Raw genomic sequence first — 15,179 nt, 5'->3', positions numbered from 1 at the left:
GTGGCTATACATTCCATTCCATGAAAAATCAATTTCATGACGTTTTCGGATTTTAACTGAACTGATTTAATGGTTGACGATATATTGCCGAGTTGACTGAACTATTTCTTTCAACCTATTCGAGGCAACATGATTTATGCAATTTCTACAGAATTAATGTTGTGAAATACCCTGACTTACACAATTATAGAACATCAAAAGTGGCCGTATTTTTTTTTGTTTGTTTTGTTGACAATATTACCTCTAGTTCTTTTTGAACTAATGGCTTCAAGACATTATGGTGTCATTGTTCTTATTAACATTTTCTTCCTTCCCCTTTCTGTCTGTACAAGTCAGTAAGGTCATTAGTCTGGACTAGGTGAATAAGAACTAGATTGCTTGATTTATGAACACAGCTCTTGACAGGAGGTTGATATTCAACATACATTATACAAGAACTAAATCTGCCAATTGCAGGTCTTTCTTTAGTCCTGAAATGTTATCTAAATTATTAATTAGACATTAATTAACTTATCCAGACCATAATTAACTCTCAATGACGTCGCTAGCCTGCGATATTTACTGGATTATGATCCGATTTGCTGCTCAACTTTCATTCATGATTTAATCATGAAATGGATAATCAAGACTATCGTACAGACTTTAGTAATAATGATCGAGACTAGGCCAAAATTTCAATCATTTAATTCTCGGTTCAGAGTGGATCAATTTGACTGAAATTTTCAGCATATTCCCTTTACATTATTTAGTTTTTATTATTTATAGTGAGAACTACCAGCCCTTTATCTAATCTCACATAATGTATGGTTGACATACATGAAATACTTACATAAGCTTTTCTTTTGCGCATATAATATAATTTAAGGTGACTTTTATTTTGGGAAAAAGTGAGTGTTATATAGTTTTTTGTCAGTTATACATACATGTACATTCAAGCATGTACTGAAGACTTTCCAAATGATTCATCCATTTGTTTTGATATGAATCTCTCTCTCTCTCTAAACAAGCTAGAATAAATAAAATTCATTAAACCATACACTATCAATAGTACTTAATTAAAACATTCTGATCCAAAAATTTACGAGCCCAGAATAGTACAACATACTTTATTACGTGAACCATCAGACTTGTTGTACCTACATGTACATGAACCGTTGATCTTGTTGTAGGCCTACCTACATGTACCATCATGCTTGTTATACATGAACCATCAGACTTGTTGTACCTACACACAGTATACATGAACTGTCAGGACTGTACCTACATATACATGAACCATTGGAGCTTGTTGTACATGAACCATCGGGGTTGTTGTATAATTATAAATTTACTGACAGCATATAATGATTATTCTGTGTTTATCATTTAAAAACCGATTGAAGTTTATGTTAGTGATAAACGTTAGAAATATTTACAGATATGTGAGAGAATGAGGTAGAAATAGATTAGTTTATTCTGGAAGTAAAGAGATTAGTTAATTATTATTCTAAAGTTTTATATGTCCGTGTAACTATGTACCAGTATATAATTTATAGACCATCAACTTTTATCATTAACAGAATGTATAAATCTACAAATGTGAAATTTCTATATACATGTAAATAGAGAGAGAGAGAGAAGGGAGAGAGAGAGAGGGGGAGAGAGGGGGAGGGAGAGAGAAGAGAGAGAGAGAGGGGGGAGAGAGAGAGAGGGGGGAGAGAGAGAGGGGAGAGAGAGAGAGAGAGAGAGAGAGAGAGAGAGAGGGAGGGGAGTTTAATGTCCACTCAACACAAACTAGATCAATTCGGGACTAATATATGGATCAATTTTATTTCAATAATTCGCTTGCGGTTGCAGTCTTTAGCAGTGGAAGAAAACCGGAGGACCTGGAGAAAACCCATGAGGTTCATCGCAGACGTACACAATGTCATTATTGTAATTGAATTAAAAATATGTCTTGAGAGAGAGAGAGATGGGGTTTAACGTCCACTCGACATAAAGAAGGTCATTTCGGGAGTAACATATGGTTCAATTTTATTTCAATAGTTCACTTTCGCAGTGGGAGGAAACCAGAAGACCTGGACAAAACCTATGAGGTTGGACAGGCGACCCTACTCCTTGTCACGTACAACCGGGGAATCAAAACCACGCCAGTTGACTCAATGAAAGACCTTATGATACAGAGTACATGCTCTAACCATTCATCCTTCCCGAACCCAGACAGACTTGCATAAAACTTGTAACTGATTAGTTTTCAGATCCATCTGAATTCTCAACTCCAGGAGGCCAATTCCAGCACAGCATCTGCTTAATCAATGCTGAACAGACACTTTGATGGTTGCAGACATCAACTACAGAACGGCCATGTTGGAATTATTTTACCCTAGCAAGCAGCTGGTTCAATAACAACAACAGGAAATCTAAAACTGTTTTCTTAAAAAGATGAAACTTTGTGAAATTTTAAGTGCTTCTGTCACACCTACGTGTATTTCCCTTAAAGTGAACGCAGTGGATGGAAATGTTTTATTTATCTTTTATAAATAAATCCAATTGATTAAAACTCTGGTACATGTATGTCAGATCAATTCCAACTTAAAGTTATTGCCAATATAAGTTTACATTGATTTCACACCTTCATTTCTCGGCTATCTTCTTCAAATAACCCATCCCAACATTTATTTTTAATACTCAGATGCGCTTAATAACATTAAATTATCTTTGACTTCTGAAATATATGTAAAGGATCTGGCGGGTGCCTTTGAATGAAGAACATCTTTTATTGTGTTAAGAATTCTCAATCAAACTAAACCCTGTCGCCAAGTGCACAGCACACACGGATTAAGCGTACGCAACAATGTCACTTTAAAGTAGCTAAGGCTCTTAACTCATCCAAAATCTTTGACATTAAAAACACAAATTATTTGTCAATTTAAATCAACAATGATCTTCTGATAACCAATATTTAAGACAAAATAAACATTTTACCATTGGTACGCGAATCGTGTACCACAATGCGTTTCAGTGCCATTTGTAGCAAGAGACTCGAAGTACGAGGCTGGATATATTCCACAATTCATGTCAAACGGTGATGCCATATTCTTATCTGGAGAGCATGCACAATAAATACTATTGGTGTAGACTTCTGGCGTATTTTGTCGAACATAACTGATAACTGATTTGAAATTAGAGTAAAAACAGAAACAATTGAATCAGTTTATATACATGTACATTCATATTACATTATGTGTGTTGTGACCCATTTGTGTCAATTTCTAGGTCCAAAATATTAGCGATTTAGCTCCTTTAAACATACATTATGCAAGAGCTAAATCTGCCTATTGCAGGTCTTTCTTTAGGCCTGAAATGTTTTCTAAATTATTAATTAGACATTAATTAACTTATCCAGGCCATAATCAACTCTCGATGGCATCGGTTTTCTCTGATATTAAATAGATTAGAACAGTTCATTTAAGCTAAAAATGGAGGAGCGAGACTTAGCTTCGAACAACCAGTACGGTGGTTGAAATCATTGCTCACGTCTTGTCAAACCTTCAAAGACTAATATCTTTGGTAGCAATAAAGAAATTTGAATGAAATGATCAAATTACTCATTTTACATCATCTATTTTGGAACTATTATAGCAAGAATGGCTAGCTCTTTATCTAAATCTTACATAATGCTCCTTTAAGTATGTCTCAGAAATGAAATGCTGCATGTTTTAAATAATTTACATGAAATGTGAAGCTCTTAAAGTTTAAGTACCTAAAAGTAGATTATCAAAGTATTAAAGATAATATTTACACTTTGTAATTTCCTCTAATTAAGATCATGTGTGTATATGTGTATACAGTATACAGTTTCAATGTTATGATAAATATATACAGTTGGCCTGCTCTAGTTTTATACCGTTCTTTTAACTATTTCAAGTCCCGTTTTGTTTATTGTCGAAATAGAATTAAAAAAGTTTGAAGTAGAGGCTTAGAGGAAGCAGATGTAAGAAATGGGACTGGGATTGAGAGACTACCTCCTTGGCCAGGATAAGAATTCTGTTCTCGGAACCATTACAGACTGCGACAAATTTCAAGAAATTTGCGCCGTTTTCATTGCTATAAAATAACCATTTCTTGTTCGATACATTGTCCTTAGCACCACTGTCCGGGCAAAATTTCCCCAAAAGCACACTGTATAGCTTAGCCCAGTCATTTTGATACATTGTATATGTGGAACTGTTCACCGAAGAAATTATGTTTAAAGTGGGTAGTGGTGGTGGATGGCCGAATGGTTAGCATGTGCACGCTGTAGCATAAAGTCTGTCCTTGAGTCAACTGGCATGGTTTTGATTCACCGGTTGTACGTGACAAGGAGTAGGGTTGCCTGTCCAACCTCGTGGGTTTTCTCTGTGTCCTTCAGGTGGGTTGGATGGCTGAATGGTTAGCGTGCGCGCGCTGTATCATAAAGTCTGTCATTAAGTCGACTGGCGTGGTTTCGAATCCCCGGTTGTACGTGGCAAGGAGTAGGATCGCCTGTCCAACCTCGTGGGTTTTCTCCGGGTCCTCCGGTTTCCTCCCACTGCTAAAGACCCCTACGCGCAAGCGAATTATGTAAATAAAATTAAACCATTTGTTAGTCCCGAAATGACCTAGTTTGGGTCGAGTGGACGTTAAACCCCATCCCTCTCTGTCTCTCTGTCCTTCAGTTTCCTCCCACTGCTAAAGACCCCTATGCGCAAGCAAATTATTGAAATAAAATTGAGCTATATGTTAGTCCCAAAATGACCTAGTTTGTGTCGAGTAGACGTTTAAACCCATTCCGTTCTCTCTCTTATGTTTAACCCATTTACACTATTCAGTAACCATGTAAATAAGGTATTATACAATTCAAGCATGTATTTCAAATTCACAAGTTTGCCATAAAAATATTAAGACTAGCCAAATAAAAATAAAATTTTTATTAATTATCAGAGACGGTAAATTTTCTATGTTTGCAACAAAAAAAAACCTTTTGCATGGAATTGTTGCTTCTTTGACATTTGTGAATTAAATAATTTGACATTAAACAGAAAATATAAGGTATTTTATCTTCTATCTGTTTTCAGACTTGGTGCTTTAATTTGACTTTTAATATTTTAATAAAGTACAACTTGTTTTATCATCGCTTCAAGGAACCTTCCTTCTAGCTACGAGATAATTCCATAACATCCATCGTACTTGGGAGTGTACATGTACCTGCATTAACTTGTGTATCTTGTATAGGATTGTAAATGTACCTACTTAAAGGTACCGACTTTACCTACAAACATTACCTACATGGAGATAGTTTTATGGGTCAGTAGGGCAATACAAGTTGTCATTTGTATGTTAATACATGTGGCCGAGAAATCATCCTTTCCATTTCACTGTCAAAATTTTCTGATTGGTGTTTCATCATCGACCATCCTGGTATCATCGACCAATCCTTGACATGGCAGCCAACGGAACAAGCTTAAAGTGATAAATTATTATTGAATTTTTAAAACACAGCATGAGATGGAGGAAAGAGTCAGGAGATTAATAATGTAACAATATGACAATACAGATGTTACCTCGATCAACTTCCAACTACTCGGGGCATTTAACAACCATTGAATAATATAATAATAATACAGATAGTATCCCAACTCCCAACTACGATATAATATATGCTACTTGAGGCATTTCGTAACTATTGAATAATGACGATATATGCTACTCGAGGCATCTGTTGAATAATGATAAATAGTAATATAATATAATGAATAACAATTATGTATGCAGTTTGATAAGCGATGAAAGCATCCTCCATCATATATCAACATTTATTTGCTCAATAATAATTTTAAGTACTTCTGTGCTATATTTTATTAAGTTTAAAGGGGGTTGGATGGCTGAATGGTTAGCACGTGCATGCTGTATCATAAGGTCCGTCATTGAGTCAACTTGCTTGGTTTCTATTCCCTCGTGGGTTTTCTCCGGGTCCTCCGGTTTCCTCCCACTGCTAAAGACCCCCTAACCCAAGCGAATTATTGAAATAAAATTCAACCATATGTTGGTCCCGAAGTGACCTAGTTTGTGTGGAGTGGATGTTAAACCCCATTTCTCTCTCTCTCTCTATTAAGTGCAATACATGAATTTAAAGTACTTAAAAGAATAATACACTGTCTAGGGCATGGCACCTGTCATTTCTTCTCACATGTGTAAGTAAATGGGGAGTGCCATCTTGTTTTTGTTTTTAAGCACCAGTACCCACTGCTTTAAGGGACGTGACGAAGTCATTGATCTCTTGAAAATTAATACATGTTACTTCCTGTTGTCTGGTGGCTGTGATTACGTAATTCCTGTTTTACGCAGATCAATAAACTGGCTGGTTGGATAGTGTCGCCATTCATTGTGCAGTTCTAACCATATTCATCTAAATTAAAATTATATCCGGTAATGGAAAAACTATAAGATAAATTGTTCCATCTTTATAGTTGGGTTAAAAATAGAATAATAGTTTTATTCCTTGTGGAATATGACGTAGGCTATTAATTTTATATTTAATGAATGACGGTATAAAAAAGAAAAAAATAAGATTATTTTGATGTTTTTTCTAAGTGATGATTAAAGCTGAATAAATACACATTTTTAAGTGATTTTCAATATGAGGTGGAAATATAAAATTAGATAAGAGTGGTTCTACCAAATATAAATTAAGATAAAGTGGTTCTCCAAATATACATGTAAAATAAGATAGAGTGGTTTTACGAAATAAGTATCTTCATAGGCTGCATTAACATGCCTAGATCTGGGATTTGTTTAGATTCTTTCTAGACTGCAGTAACATTTGTTTATGATCTTTTTTTAGACTGGTGTGAGACTGATTTTGGATGTTACATGTCTACAAGATTTAGAGTCTTGTAGGGAGATTTGGTCCGAGATCTTTAATCTAGACTGCTGTTATGGAATCCACATTGCTTGGAGATTTATTTAGAGTTCTTTAAAGACTGCAGTGAGATCTTTCAAATCTGCTGTTAATTTTGTTTGGGGTCTTTCGAGACAACTACAAGTCTTGATCGAGTACTGATATTTCTTACTTTTATCTGTAAAGTTATTAGATTTTTTTGTACAACCTACATGTACGTCACAGAACAATGTAGGGTAATCCCTTTTTTGGGGGACACAAAAACAATGGATCCTTCCATAAAATTTTATATCTTAAAGAATATAATAATACCTGACAGAAAATAATTGTTTGGATACGTTAGCAAGTACGTCAGAAATAATCGTTCAGAACGTTTCTTTCTATCCTTAAGGCTGGAAAATTAGTTTAGATTTGGGTATAATAACAATATTCATTTTAAAATCAAATAAAACATGTCGCCTTTTGTATGTTGACACAAAACTTTAACTATTGATCTGTTACGAAACATTTATGGTTTGTATATTCGACGTTCAATGGTTTGGTGGTATTTAATAAGAAATAGGAATGTAAATGGTGTTTATATCGGTTCATGTTGTTGATGTAATAGAACCGCTGTTTAATAAGTAAATAAAGAATTACGAATAATTATTGATTGAATTGGAATTTATTATTAGAAATATTTGTCTGCTTCGGTGCAATTTAAGGTCACTATAAATAGCCAAGATTTACCAGTCTTTTACAACTAGTTACGATTAGTGTCGGCTCGTAGATTCAATTCAATCTATTGATTATCGTTAATTTTGGATATACATGTATACCATACATATATTTATTAGCATATAGAACATTGACTTTAAATTGTGGTCTATATTTTTTCCATGTCCCTTTCTTGTTTTTGTAAGAAGTAACATCACTTTGGGTCAAGGGCCATAAGAATAATTTTCCTCATATCAAGGCTTACTCAAACTTATTGCCTCGTTACTTGTCTCACATTTTACTCGAACTTATTGGCTTGTTACTTTTCTTTCGTTTTACTCGAACTTATTGGCTTGTTACTTTTCTTTCGTTTTACTCAAACTTATTGGCTTGTTACTTTTCTTTCGTTTTACTAGAACTTGTTGGCTTGTTACTTGTCTCACATTTTACTCAAACTTATTGGCTTGTTATTTTTCTTTCGTTTTACTCGAACTTATTGGCTTGTTACTTGTCTCACATTTTACTCAAACTTATTGACTCGTTACTTGTCTCACATTTCACTCAAACTTATTCGCTTGTTACTTGTCTCACATTTTACTCAAATTTTAATGGCTTGTCGTTTGATTTATTCAGTGCCGCATAAAGAGACGTCTCTGATCATTTTGATGTTATATCAAACCTCATTCCAATATTCAAAAATTACCATACCATTGACTGACATGTACTTGTACTTAAGATATATTTGTTATATGACAACCTTGACCTTGTTATGATTGAATTACTTTAAAGATAGTGTTTAAAGATAGTGTTATGTTTAAACTTGATATCATTACCCAGTCTTTTCTTTTATCGTAATATCCTCAACATAACAGGGGGGTTGGATGGCTGAATGGTTAGCGTGCGCGCGCTGTATCAGAAAGTCTGTCATTGAGTCGACTGGCGTGGTTTCGAATCCCTGGTTGTACGTGACAAGGAGTAGGGTCGCCTGTCCAACCTCGTGGGTTTTCTCAGGGTCCTCCGGTTTCCTCCCACTGCTAAAGACCCCTACGCACAAGCGAATTATTGAAATAAAATTAAACCACATGTTAGTCCCGAAATGACCTAGTTTGTGTCGAGTGGACGTTAAACCCCATTTCTCTTTCTCTCTCTCTCTCTCTCAACATAACACCATCTTAAAGGACACCCAGCATCATATTTCTATTTTAAAAAGTATTCATGTTCTTCTCAGGTAAAAAGTAATTAAATTAGTATGAACACGAAATTTGAGACCCGGTACTCTGGTATCCTCCCACTTCTATTTTAAAAAGTATTCATGTTCTTCTCAGGTAAAAAGTAATTAAATTAGTATGAACACGAAATTTGAGACCCGGTACTCTGGTATCCTCCCACTTCTTAAATAGCCCTACACACGAGCAAATAATTGAAGTAAAAATGATATTTGTTAATCCCAAAATGACCTAGTTGGTGTTCGGTGATTGATCGTTTGTTTTCATATGTTCTGATGTGCCTTTTATGTGATGGCTCTGATGGAGCATCAAAGAAGGGGGTTACATTTGCTTTAAGGTGAAAGAATGTAAGTGCCAGTCCTTACCTGACCCTAGATAGGTAAATACAGTGTATATCTGTATACAGTATATAACATGTTACAGCTTGTACTGTGTATTATATTGTATATGTAATACATGTAGGTATGATATATTATTTAACATTAAATAAATAAACTGGTTATATGAAACAGTTAATGTTTGTCGAGAACGAGGAATTTAAGAAATGTATTCAGTCAGATTTGTTGGGGTACAATTTATATCAGTATATATACCGTAATACCATAATGTACAGTTATAATTCTTTTCTTAGAAAGGTCATAGGTATACAGAATTACATGTTTGAGGGAGTAGATTCGTGACGTAACCAAGCCAACATCCAGAATTTTCGTTCTTTTATGGAGATGGGTGGTTGGAGCACTAATTCAGAAAGGGCATATTTGATTTAAACAATATTTTATTAATTGTAAAGTACAATAGGTAAATATACAAAGAATACGGATACGATAACAAGCTAAGCTTATAAACACCGCTTCCTTAAAAATGGAAAAGCGTTGCTAAGTCTCGAATATACCAATGCCCTAGTTACCACAATGCACACATCTTGTCAAAACTACAAACAGTGATAACTTGGCTAAGAATGAAGTAATTTGAATGAAATTTTCAAATTATTCATTTTACATTATCTATTTTTTAGCTATTATAACAAGAATGGTCAGCTCTTTATCTAAATCTTACATAATGTATCTTTAATACAGGTAGACATTTATTACAATGCTATCTTGAAACTGCTGACTCGTGATTTTGTTGAGATGATGATTGAATTATTTTCAAGGAGATTCGGTTATTCCACCACTGCCGAAGATATTACCTGCTGGCTTGTTCTATAAACCTGCTAATACAGCACATTCCTGGAAGTTCAAATCTATCTATAAATAGCTTGCGAGTTTTAGAATATAAACATACACTCTTCTCTCTATATATTATGTTTACTGTGCTATTTATAGACTGTTTAACTTTTTAACACTCGTACATAACTTCTTTACGTTTTATTCTCTTTGGGATCACGTGGATAAGACGCTGGCTCGCTAGGCTGGAGGTCTGGTGTTCGATCCCTGCATTGGCCGAGAATGTTCATCCAGATTTTCCGGTGGGATGCAGGACGGAGGGCCTGACAAGGACAGTTGTCTAGTTCGGATGGGATGAAAAACCTGAGGTACCGTGTACACATTGGCATGCGTGTAAAAGATCCCTTGGCTGTTAGAATTCGATAAGAGTAGGCCGTCAGGGCAAAAGTTCCCTTATAGCACACTGTATGGCGTATGCCCATCTTCATTAGCCCAGTTCGGAGCAGAAAAGTAGAATGTTAAACTCCATTTCATTTCATGAGTTCAACACCAATGTGTACATATTGGATCATCAGCAAAAATTTTTTTAGCCATTCATGATGTATGTGTTTAACTGTAATTTAGGCTTGATCATATTGTCAAATTATGATATTTTATCTTTATTAAATATCATACATTGATGATGTATGTGTTCAACCCAAAAGAGATACTTTAATGTAATTTAGGCTTGATCATATTGCCAATTTTTATCTTGATTTTCTGGTTGAAAGTGATAATGTCTTCAGGTTTATAGCTTAATACTTATTATAAATCGACTTTCTGCATTAAAATCATTCAGTATTGATAAATAGATTAAAAACATAGTTATATTATATTTATAGTCATCATACAGAAACTTGCCTTGTGTGAACCCTAATCCATCAACTTATAACAATTAAACTGTCTACTCAGCAGCTATTCACTTCTCAATTAAAAGAATTCTACTTTTAATGCTATATCAATGGTAATGTATGGGGCTCACTTTAGGATTTAAAATACTTGATTTCTAAAAAACTTCCACATTTGAAGTGATTCTATCTGGATCAACCCTTGATAATCCTCTCAGTGGAAAGGTAAATTGAGGCTCCTCAAGGGATAAAATCTTCTATTTATGAAATAATTCAGTTGAACTTCAGAAGTATCTTTTGCATTTGAAGAAATTAAACCCTAAAGTGCCCCACTTTGAAAAACTTTCAGCAGGTAATTTGAGGCTCAACAAGGGTTTAAAATAGCATATCTAATCTACACCTTGCAGAAACGTCACTAATTATGTGTAACATTAAGCTGTGGGGAACCTCACTTGACAGGTTTATCAAGTTCATTGTACTGTGGTTCAGTAGTAGAAGTGACTGGGTATTGGAGACTGATTATTTATAGGGACTGGAAGATGGAGACTGTATATTATTGATCTGTAAATGCATTGAAAACTGGTAGTAGAAAAGGTTTTGGTGTAGTAGACAGTTTGTGGTTTGGAAAGGGTTGGAGTGTATGAAGGAATAGGAGAGAAAGATAGACAGAATTAAGGGAAGAATTAAGGTAAATTTATCAAAAATGCAGAGGGAGTGAATGCAATAGCACTGTATGACACTGTTTTGAACAATGCAATGTTGATATCAAGCCCAGACTTGTCTCTAAGGGTGTCAGTATTAGATATGGAGTTGTGGCAGGCAACATGCATTGAATACTAACTGAATACATTATCATCCAGCCAGATGTTCACACTGCAGCTACATGTAGCTAGCACTGAGCTGCCACCCATCAACTATTACAGATGGCTGCCAGGCTGGAATTCTAAAACTTCTCTACCTTAGGTACTTTCTTCTACTGATTTATCTATGGCCCGTCTGCTGATGTAATTATCCATGTCTCGATTCACAATTCTTAACCTGTAGATATGACCTTAAAACTGTATTATTAACCAATCATTGATTCGTATTTTTTTATGTTCTATTTGCTGTTACCATAAATAGATAATCGTCTGGATCGAACTTTGCAAATATATTCGTGCATTAATATGTATTGTATACTTATTATGCATATATTCTTCGTGATGTATGCCGATAAATAGGCAGACGTGACGTACATGGAGACAGACAAATTAATTAATTCAGGTTGTTTATCTGGTAACGCATATGTATATATATATATATATACTAGGTCAACATGGACTGACCTATTTTAATTTGGTCAGTTATTTACAAATCAGTTGATCACGTTTGTCCGGAAACTTTTATCTTCCATATAATGTTCAAATATTCTTTTTCCTTCTATCTTGAATATATTTTCCTCATATTTTGTTCAAATTAATTGTTCACTATGACGTTAATTTGGCTTAATTTTAATCTGGATTACAATGACCCAGATGTGAACGATATATGTAGAGATTCACTCTAAGCAATAAATAACTGATTATTCGGCAATTTGATGAACACCAATCGTAGAATGGATGACAATGTATAGACATTGTGAAGCGAACTGTGAACAATATTTTGGTAACATTAACTGACAAGTCATCATGTGACCCTTTGATAGAATGAGGTCAAGTGTGACTTTTATTTGAGTGGGACATGGTTCAGTGACAATCAGGTATTTCCGTCTGTCACTGACTGACACCTTTTAACATGATTTGATTTCTTTACAAGAGGGGAAACGCCCCCCAGTCACATTTACTACTCCTTTAGGCAGTGTTCAAATTGAAGCAATTTTACACATCTAGGCAGTGTTTACAAAACTTTCACCAACTCTGAGTTTGTTTTTAACCTCGTACAGGACGCCATCAACAAGTTTCAATTTAATTGCTAGGTACTTTCTTTTATTTGGGGAAGGGGGGGAGTGGGTGTATTTTATTTGGGGAAGGGGGGGAGTGGGTGTATTTTATTTGGGGAAGGGGGGGGGGGGTGCATTTTATTTGGGGAAGGGGGGGAGTGGGTGTATTTTATTTGGGGAAGGGGGGGAGTGGGTGTATTTTATTTGGGGAAGGGGGGGGGTGCATTTTATTTTTAAAAACTTGACAACTAGAGAACCGAAATCAGATCTAAAGATACAACACCTAAAGAAGTATCATCAGATGTTTTTATTCCCTGACTCCTACACAAATCTGTCAGCTGATCTGCTGGGTGAATCCCTTGTTTTATTCATTAGATTGTCTTGGAATTGAATGTGAATTTGTAGAAATTGATTATTTGTGAAGCAATGTGAAGTGATATTTTGATTGAGTGACTTTCAGCTGTTTTATATGCGAGCGACTCAGTTGACTTCTGGTTTTCTTTGTGTAACTGTATGTGACACAGGCTGTCATATGACTCAATATTGCCAGGGGAATATTAGCTTTAAGATTAATGGGATGTTTTTATAATAACATGGTGTACATACACAAGCCTGGGAATTTGGGAGAAAGATGAAATTGTCAACATCTGTCAACAACGGCAGACGACAATATCCAACTATATATATGTATATTACAAATGCATGGAGAATAAAATGGGGTTTAACGTCCTACTGTTCTGCTCCGAACTGGGCTAATGAAGACAGGCATACACGGGACCTTGGTTTTTCGTACCATCCGAACAACTAGACAGCTGTCCTTGACTGGTACTCAAATGCATGGGTCATTTATACGTCTTATAAAGAGTTACAGATTTGATAGCTGAAAAAGTTTTTTAATTCTGAGGATCTGTGTAGGTAATTTAGTTATGGGTTCCGGGAGGTTGGGTGACCGAATGGATAGCAAGTGCGCGCTGTATCATAAGGTCTGTCATTGAGTCAACTGGCGTGGTTTCGATTCCCCGGTTGTACGTGACAAGGAGTAGGGTCATTTGTCCAACCTTGTGGGTTTACTCCGGGTTCTCCGGTTTCCTCCCACTGCTAAAGACCCCTATGTGCAAGCGAATTATTGAAATAAAATTGAACCATATGTTAGTCACGAAATGTGGATGTTAAACCCCATCTCTCTCTCTCTCTCTCTCTCTCTCTCTCTCTCTTTAATGGGTTCCGTGATAAATCTCAAGGATTCCTCCCACAGATTCCTCCCGAAAGTTATAAAGTGTTAAGCAATTGTTTATTTTAGGACAAATGATGTGTGGGTGGGTGGGAAATACGTGGATAATTTTATTTATAGGACAATTTAAAATAGGAGTTCGATATTGCAGGCAATATTAGAGTGCATCATCTACTGCTAACTGAGTGATAAAATGATCGAATATGGCCTACACAAGAGATTTATTAAAATAAAGAATGACTAGATGTTAATCATATAATTAACGCCCATATAAACTCATTCTGTTGAAGAAATCTTGAAACCATGGTGATTAGCAAGGGGATCAGGCCCAGAATTCACAAAACATTCTCGTAAGAATTTAGTCAACTTTCAATCACTGTTTATGAGAAATATCTTTGATCCAGAAACACAAAACTTTGCACATAGTTTCTTATTGATGTATTTGATACATTAAAACAATAAAAGTTTTATAAAGGGCTATATTTTAGTTAAAATAAGGTGAACAATTTTGAGTAAATTCTTAACTTAAGTCTGAGACTGCTTCGTGAAACCTGGGCCAGATGTACACAATAGGAAATGTTTCACAACATGTTACAGTTATTTGACATGGTAGTTTTTGAATGAGTTAAGTTAGTATAATTGACTTATTTAATCGATCTATGAACTTCTATCCTCCAGGCACATCAATACCGGTACTAACAATACCATTGTACCAGTGTAAATATAATTATCTTTCAATACTTGAATAGAAATCTCGACTAGTCATTCTAGTACACACTGCATATTGTTCTTTTGACCTCATTCTTGTTCACTCTCAGAAGGAATTTTGTTGACTTTAGTGTTTAATTCTAGCAGTTTGAAAGTTTTTAATATAATTATTTTTATTGACCCTTATTCTTAATGCTGATAAGGGAAGTGTTCCCTTTGATTTGGAGAATACTTGGGTCCTGTTTAAGGGGGTTGGATGGCCAAATGGTTAGCGCATGCGCGTTGTATCATAAGGTCATTGAGTCAACTGACATGGTTTCGATTCCCCAGTTGTTCGTGACAAGGCGTAGGGGTACTCCGGTTTCCTCCCACTGCTAAAGACCCCTATGCGCTTGCAAATTATTGAAATAAAATTGAACCATATGCTAGTCCCTAAATGACCTAATTTG

General features: G+C 35.3%; 1 protein-coding gene across 4 annotated transcripts in view; it reads left to right on the top strand.

Annotated features, from left to right (window-relative positions):
• The window catches only part of LOC126808513 (lysine-specific demethylase 6A), an 88,006-nt gene that overhangs the window by 25,662 nt on the left and 47,165 nt on the right, over nucleotides 1–15,179 (top strand). The window contains exon 1 of one of the 4 annotated variants that reach the window (XM_056102936.1): nucleotides 11,283–11,561. The exons of the other annotated variants lie outside the window; for them this stretch is intronic. The gene's annotated coding sequence lies outside the window, so the exon portion shown is untranslated. Of the gene's footprint in view, nucleotides 1–11,282; nucleotides 11,562–15,179 lie in introns of those variants that run through there. 4 annotated transcript variants of the gene reach the window in all.

This window comes from Patella vulgata, chromosome 1, assembly GCF_932274485.2.
Source record: "Patella vulgata chromosome 1, xgPatVulg1.2, whole genome shotgun sequence".
NCBI lineage: Eukaryota > Metazoa > Mollusca > Gastropoda > Patellidae > Patella > Patella vulgata.
The sequence above is the reverse complement of the archived record's forward strand: the minus strand, read 5'-3'. Positions and strand labels throughout refer to the sequence as shown.